The sequence below is a fragment of the Puntigrus tetrazona genome, chromosome 5 (assembly GCF_018831695.1).
Source record: "Puntigrus tetrazona isolate hp1 chromosome 5, ASM1883169v1, whole genome shotgun sequence".
NCBI lineage: Eukaryota > Metazoa > Chordata > Actinopteri > Cypriniformes > Cyprinidae > Puntigrus > Puntigrus tetrazona.
Window position 1 is genome coordinate 2191242 of NC_056703.1, and position 8641 is coordinate 2199882.

General features: G+C 36.7%; 1 protein-coding gene across 1 annotated transcript in view; it reads left to right on the forward strand.

Annotated features, from left to right (window-relative positions):
- LOC122346081 (collagen alpha-5(IV) chain-like) overlaps positions 1 to 8641 on the forward strand; it is a 28963-nt gene that overhangs the window by 12659 nt on the left and 7663 nt on the right.

The window sequence follows — 8641 nt, forward strand, 5'->3', positions numbered from 1 at the left end:
GTTTGACAAGCGGTTTTCAGAAGATGTTCCAGGTTTTGTTGAAAAGTAATTTCTGTATGATGGAAAAGAGCCACAACTTTTCTCTATTGATGTTTTCTAAGGACAAACGTGCCTTGATCTATAGAGACAAAGAGGAGCTTTATGGAATGAATGGAAAGAATGAATTACTTAGCGCTTTACGGCAATAAAGCCTCTCCATCAAAGGTTCTCTAACGAAGAAAAACCAGCTCTGACTGAGGATTGTGCTGCCATTTTTACTACACATTTGGTTCAAGAGAATACGGATAATTTCAACTCATTTACTACAGAAGGACAGTGGATGTAGTCTTCTTTCTTTTCTTGCTTGCCGTCCTCCTTTCTTTCTTTTTACTATTGTGAACATCAGCATTCCACTTTTTCCATTCTCAGCGCTTCAGTTAACGTAACCCAATGCGACATTGGCTAACTCATTTGCTCATATTTGACTAAAGCTATTTCTGGTAATCCAGTAGACCGTGACTGAGTTTTGTGCGTATTCTCCATGAGTGCTCGACTATTTCTTGCCATATTAGCAAAAAATGAATTTGCACACATTAGCCTCAAGTCCTTCTCATGTGTTGAACCACTTTTTATATTGATGATAATCTTCTTCTTGAGAGTCTGGAAATGGTGATTAAATGTTGATTTTCCATCAGTGGAGCAGGAGATGAGATTTTACATCCCTGTATCCTGAAATCAGTCGGGGACTGATAAAGCGAGCCATCTGAAAGCAATATCCTCTATGTTTCAGGGGTGATAGGGTCTGCATTCTGTGTAATAAATGAGCCTTATTGCTTTTTAACTAGAAGATGACAAAATAGGAATTTGCGATTTTGCTTCAAGCCACTTCTTATGTAATGAAATGCTATACTGTCTCATCAGGTTTATAGGTAGTGCAGTTCTTCAGTTTCTCGTGCCCTTCAACTGGAGTCAGAAATATCGTAATTAGAAGTTTTGAGAAGTTTTACTAGTGTGAAAATTCTAGCTGACATATGAGTTGTCAAGTTGTGATGTTAGAAAGGACATGCTGAACTGAAACATGGTAGATAAACTTCTTTAACAATGTATATTTTTATATAGAGATCGGCGGGCATGTCAGTAAGGCGGTCTGTAGGGGAATAGCATTAGTAATATACTATTATTAATAGCATAAATAAGTGAAAGAAATTAATATTTCCGTTGCTTTGAATCCAGAGGCGCACTTATTTGCTGAAGTTTTCCAAATTGCGTCACTGAGAAAATATGGAGGTGCAGCATCTGGGAAATGTATTGTAATAAATAACATTATTTATCACGTACAATAATGCTGTTTATCACGTATGAAATAAGATAGTATTGTAAATTACAATAAAACATTTATTTCATAAATTTACAGCACTTTTAGCAATTGAATAAAAGCGTTAAAACAAACCCGATATGCATTAATAGCATATAATATTAAAATAAAAATAATATTTGTAAAAGCAGAAGTTAAAAAAGCTAGCTGGATTTTTGGCAAAAATTGCCATATCTTGCTCCAACCAGAGTGGCGTGAACACGCCTGACATTTACATTATCTTATGGACCAGTCCTCACTATTAACTAGTTTCTTACTAGCATGCTTATTATTAACATGTTGCCTGTTTTATTACTCATTCTGCACGACAAAATTCTAGATCCCTGCAACTACCTTAACTAATAAGCAGCTACTGATGAGTTTATTAGATAATAATGATAATAATGTGACCCTGGAACACAAAAGCAACTGATCTTAAGTAGCACAGATATATATGGCAATATATAAATATATGTATATATTGTACACTAAGATTCAGATTTTCAAATAGTTGTGTCTGACATCACAGTAACACTGTATTTTTGGTCAGGGTCACACATTGTGTGTTTCCTAATCTAAAGTGTTATTGCCTAGTAAAAACAAACTTCCCAGGAGGACCCAGAATGCACCAGAAGGCTCGACTGAGCACAACAATTTCCCCAGATGCACTGAAGGCAGCGATAGCAGCTGGAAAGATGTCCTCTTTGCGTCCACTAATCCAGAATTACAGTTACCGTGAAATGTAGCGGCGTCACTTTCCCATCACGCTATACTTACAAATAAACAAACAACTCCACCAATATACCCAGCGCTGCATCTGTTGCATTGCACACATTTCTCACACTACTCAAAACCCATTTGTGTGGCGTTCAACTCATAAATTCAATCATTCATGACTTTAAAGGGTCACGAACTGCCTCTATTTTTGTACTGCTCTCGAGTCCACTTATAATGTTATCAAGATTTTCAGGTAAAAAATAACAACATAATTCAGAAGTAATAGGTTATTTTCTGTCCTGTTTAACCTCCTAAACAGAGCGCTCTGTTTGAATAGATGAGAGCAGATAAACAGTAAACAACGCTGATATGATGAATGATGTAGTTGTGTATGAGCGACAGTCTACATCCTTCATAGACAGGCACTGCTATGATTTAGGTAAAAAATGCATACCATATGATCTGTTTATCAGACGAAGCATTACTAATCGTGTAATTACAACAGTTTAAATTGTGTGCTGCGACATTACACGCCATATCAGTATAGTTGTCTTTTAGTTTTAGATCTTTCTGAAATTAACAAGAGAGACCAAGATCTTACTAGCGAGATCTGTGCTTTTATTAAAATAATGTGCATTCATTGGAATGGAAGGAAGGCAATGCACAAGATAGTTCCCACAACTTAGCTGTTAAGAGCATCTTCATCATTTGGCCCGAATTGGTGGGTGGGGCTAAACGGGCAGTGATGTATAATCGGTGGGCGGGGCTAAACGGGCAGTGATGTAGGAATTGGTGGGAGGAGCGAAATAGGCAGCGATGTAGAAGCAAACTGACTTCAAAAGCTGTTTTTAAGACTAAAGACAGGCATCTACAGGCTGTTTTTGACCAGTTTCTGAGTTCAAGACCCCCTTAATGCTTCATATCCGTTCAAAACAAAACCGATTGGCTACACGTGAGACCGTGGAAAGTTTACCGTTGTGCGTCTGATCATTGCATCAGCCTAAACTACAACTGTGCTACCGTTTCTGTACCATGAAAGTATTTTAGCGAGGTCCTGCGCAGCGCCCGCTCCTTCATTTATATTGTTTGACATCCTCTCTGACAATAATCCAGTACATTTATCCAGTCTTTACTAAAAAGCTAAATTGTCCTCTCAATTTTTGTTTATGAGTCTATCATTGAGAGGCGCCGGGTAATTTCAGACTCCGTCACAAAAGCGCATTTCATTTACGCGCTGATGTCGGGAAGATGGAGCACTGCGCAATGTATCATCGCATGGGCTTGGGCGATGCCCAGCGAGGGGATGCCAACTCTGACAATTCAATTAAATCATCCAGCGGCCACACCAAGCCCAGGTGACCGGCATGTCACACTGAGGCTGCAACAAAATGATGGTGTCATTTGTGTTAGAGAGTTAAAATCCATTTAGGCTGCTCGAGCAGCTATTCATCAGACTAACTAGAAAGGTACTAATAGAAGGCAGTGAGCTGAGAAGAAATCCATATGTACTGTGAAATAAGGCGCATGGTATGATGTACTCATTTAATTTTACTAGAAAGAACGGACTGTTCTTTTTGGGAGAAACTTTTTACGTGGCACTGGAGCGTGTGCAGTACAGCAATTGTGAAATGAGGTGCTTTTCTGCTAATTGTCCCAGGCAGAGAGGACTTGCCTCAAGTGCTAAATTACCAGTGTATTTCTGACTTCATTAGCAAATTGTTCTACTGCTGCTGGAGGCAGAATGGCGATGCCTCTGTGCTTTTTAGCAGCTGTGCTCAGGTGCACTTCTCACCTAGTAAAGGCCGTTTTACTTACATTTGTTTTGCTAAACAAATAATTTCAGATCAAGTATTTAATAGCGATTTTGTAGCACGGGTTTTTCGTAGTAAATGTGACTTTTGTTTTTTTAAATAATAATATACCAGTGGGTGGCAGCACAGGATTCTTTCTGACTGAGCCAAAAATGCAGATTCGTTCAGGAAATAAACTGATTCATTGAAACATTTACGAATCGCTCAGCGTAACTTTTTTAAAAAACTTTTTATTAATAATTTCTGAAAGTTTTATAAGTGTGAAGGTGGATCATATCAATGTTGCTTTTCAAGTATTATTCACTATTTCCTTGAAATGTTCAGATTTTCCACAAAAACAATCCATACACTGCATTGCACTGTAAGTTAAAGGAATAGATTGACCCCAAAATTTTCAATCTGTCATCATTTATTCAGCCTCAAGTAGTTCCAAACCTGAATTAATTTCTTTGTTCTGTCGAACACAAGGAAGATATTTTGAAATATGGTTCAGTCTGTTTTGGGTTACCATTGACTTTCATATTAAAAACACTATGGAAGTCAGAACGCATAAGTGCAATTATTTATTGGAAAATTTTAATGCATTGTACTCAAATTTAGTTTGTTATATTTACTGATATTTTAATTTCATATATAAAACATAGTTTTATATAATATAGTGTCCCTACGTTTTAAGAATTTATTTCCGTATTGTAGGCCAGACTTTCTGCCAGCGTGCATCTCAAACATGGTCCAAAAAGTATAACTTCCAGAGGGACCTCAAATGCACTTTCATATAAAGTATGGGAATCACATTCTCAGGGTCACATCAGAAGCTCTACTGTTTTTAGCCTTCTAGAGGCACCACATTATAACTGTCACTTCTCATGATGCATAAAGGACTCTGAGCCGATTGGATGACCTTGGCAGAACTAATTTGCATAACCCTCAGCACCCGCCGCCCTGCCAGTGTGCCATTCTCAGTTAAGGCATGAAAATGCAGCTTGCGTTCTGAAAAATAAAAACCACACACTTTTCCTCTCGGAAATACAAACATTACACAAGATACAGGCGGCATTAGCCATTTTCTAGAGAGATTGGGATATTATGAGGATCTGCAGTTCATTATAAATAGAGTCTACACTTATGACTTTCGCGGAGTGCTCGCTGATGCTGATCTCATCTGGGCGAATTCGTTTTTATTGATCCTTAAAAGCGTTAGAAGAGATGAAGCGTGGCGTAATTGTTTTAGAGTATTGTCTATGTTGCTGCGTAGCTTCATGCAAGCTCATTAATGTGTTGTGACCATGCAAACAGAGAAGAGAGGAAAGGCGGAAAGATAACTGCATTTGCATTTAGATTTTCATGATAACAAAACATTGCATCTGAAGTTTTTGGAAAACAGAAATATGTATATAAGTATATAGATTTATAGGCGTTGAACTGAAAAGCTGTTCATCACTGCTCAGATCAGTTTTAATATATCGAAAGTTATGATATAAGTATATCAAAAGGTATGATACATTATTAGTTAGTGGTATATAGCATCGGTTTTTACATTTCTCATGGGTTGTGTTCTTAACTTTCCACGTAAATCTCACATTTACAGAGGATGTCTAACTTTTCTGTGATTAGGTGTGATGAGTCCATTCTTTAAAGTAATTGCAGTGGCTTTTAATTAGCTTTTCAATCTTGGTCCAATCACGGCCCTGCATTCCTACAATGAAATTTACATTTAAATTGACATTTTATCAAGAGAGCTTGCCAAATGTGCTTTAGTAAAAAGAAGACGTTTCATTTTCTCAGGCTTTAAGTGTGAACTTTTACCGCATGATTTTCAGTCACTGCTGAATCCAGTGCATCTGATATATGAGCAGCAAGAGTTTAGGAGATTTGCCATTTTAAACTACGCATTTTATGCATCTCTAGATCCATTATTTTAAGTTTGCCTCCATTTTGTTGGCGTCTAAATACGCATTTATAAGAGCTTATGTCATATAAATTGGCTTATTATGAAATAAGCAAATCAGGTAATCAGAAAAATTGCATAAAAATAATAAGAGCCAGTCAGATCAAAGAAAGATCATTTACTGTTCACAGTAAAAATGTATTTCCAACAGCAAAAGCGTTTGGGGTGAAATGTAAGAATTTAATATTAGACAGTTTTTTTAATGTCAGAAACTTAGTAACAATAAGTAGTCAGTCTAATCCAGTGATTGCTAGCTATACTTTTTTAAAACCAATTTTGATGTAAATTTATGTAAAGTAAGTCTTAAATGAATGTGAGAGACAAGAAACTTTAACAAAACCATTTTGCATATTAGACACATGACTAAGAGTGAACATGAAAATATGGTATTTATTTGGAATATGCTGATTTTTAGTTCAGATGTAATACTTATAGCTTCTGGTTACTGCTTTGCTTCTTTATTTCCCTTTAAATGCATTATTTCTTTAATCCCCTTAAATAAAATGAACATTACATTTCACGATGAGTCACTAACACACACACACACACACACACACACACACGAGGAAACCATGTTCAAGACATGGTTGCTGGCCTTAATTTAATTGGTCTTAAAAAGTACAAAGAAACCCTTTAAACCCAACAAAACAATCCAAGCTTAATTGGACTAAGAAAAAAAAAACCTGCAGATATGGTTTAAAAGCAGTGACCAATTTTGAATGATTTTAAAATTGTTCCCCTGACTGCATACACTTAAGGCAGAGCTGTGCGGATCAATAGAAATCACTTGACAACCATTTTGAAAGCCTGGAAATAAAAAATACAAGACCTTGCAAAGATCACTTTAGAGAGAGAGTGCTAGAGAATTATTGGAAAAATGAGAGTGCAGAGGTTCAGAATAATATCGGAGGGCTCTTAAATAGACAGCATCTCACTTAGAGATGAGCCCAGACGTGCTGCAATTCAGCCCCAATCTCTCAGTCAATGACCTTGGACGTCTCAGCCAAAGAGTCCTGATATCAAAAAAAAAAAAACACAGATGTGAGAGCAGTGGCCTGCTGTGACCGGCAGGCAGGAGGCAGCGTGTGTGTAAGGGACACACTGATAGGAATATATTTGCACTGCGTCTAAATCAAAAGCTGCAATAAGACCGGTCAGTTACAGGGCGAAAAGTACATCAACTGAGAAGGCTTTATAAACTCATTGATTTCATTCCAGAAATCGATACGAAGATGGCATTCTTTCAATTTAAAAATCAATCATCTGCAGCGGCTTTATTTCTGAAACTTACTTGTAAGAGAAAACATCAGATTAAATGGTCTTTCAATAATGGTTTGACATGCTAAAATTGTGTGGATTATGGAAGGTCAGAACCAGCAGGAAAAGACCAACAAGTGACAAAAAGAGCAATATGGGGTTTGTTACGACTCATTTCAGTGATTCAGAGTCAACTCTTTTTCTTTTGAGAAGCATTACCAGTCACATCCGGCCAGCGGCTCGGCTAGCGTGTGGTTTTGTATGACCAGGTCATTCACCGCCCCAAGACCACAGGAGTGTCTTGCAGAAATGGTCCTGTGACCATACAGAATGTGATGTGTGAAAATACACTGAGTGTTCAATGCCGTCAAGCAGTTTTATTCTCTGTGGATTCAGAGTCAAAGCTGGCTAATTTAAACTTTAAAATATCTAACTAAGGTGTTCACGTTAAAGTGGTTCAGGACTGATAGCAACTCTGAGAGACAAGAGGGCCAATGTTCCTTTAGAAGTGAAAGGGTCTATTACAAAAGCCTACTTCGAAAAATTAAAGCATAACTTTTCCTGTGTTACTGTACTAGTGCTGTAATTGTTTGTGCAATTGCTTTTCTTATAGAAGTTTGTGGCAGAAGTCAAATCATCACTGCAGTTGCCGATGTGGTAATAGTTAACTAGGTGATTGGCTATGATTTGATAAGACCGATTCACAATCCCTGCACCATCTAATGTGTAGCGTCTTAAACACACCTGACAACATTTCTAGAACAAAGCCCCTGGTTGCCATTGGCCGAGTGAAACCGATAGCCACACCCCAAATGCACAACATTGATTGAGCCATTGATAGCAGAGTAAATTTGTATAATTTCCGAGTATATAAAATAGCAGTCAAAAGTTTGGAATAACGAGTAACACTTTACAATAAGAGTTTTAATAATTAACCGTTAACAACATTAGTTAATATGTACTAGCAGCTTTAGAATGAGTAACACTTGGTGGCAATAACTATGACTTTAATAGTAAGGTAATTGTTAAGGTATTGGGTAGGATGAGGATGTAGAATAAGGCATTAATATGTGCTTAGTGCAGCACTAATAAATAGCTAATATTGTATTAACATGCATGCTAATAAGTACTAATAGGTGCAAGCAGTAAAATAAAACTTCTACTGCATTTTATTGATCTTAGTTTGATACTATTTCAGCATTGTGCATTATTAAAACACAAGTTGTGTTTGTGCTTAGTTGATGCACTGTGAACTAACAATGAATGATTACCTTTTTATTAACTAACAGTAGCAAATTAAATAAATACCTTATTAAACGCATTGTTCATTGTTTGTTCCATGTTAGTAATGTTTAACAAAGTTTTTTTTTAAACACTATAGGCACCAAAGGCTGCATTTCTTTCTGATAAAAGCTTACAGTAAGTGTAACATTGTGAAATATTGTAACTTTTTTAATTATTATAACTATTATTAATTTTTATATATTTTAAAGCGTGTTTATTCCTGTGGCCTTAAGCTAATTTCAGCCTTCTGTATTTCATTGTATTTAGATTAAATGAGCATGCCAGGCACGA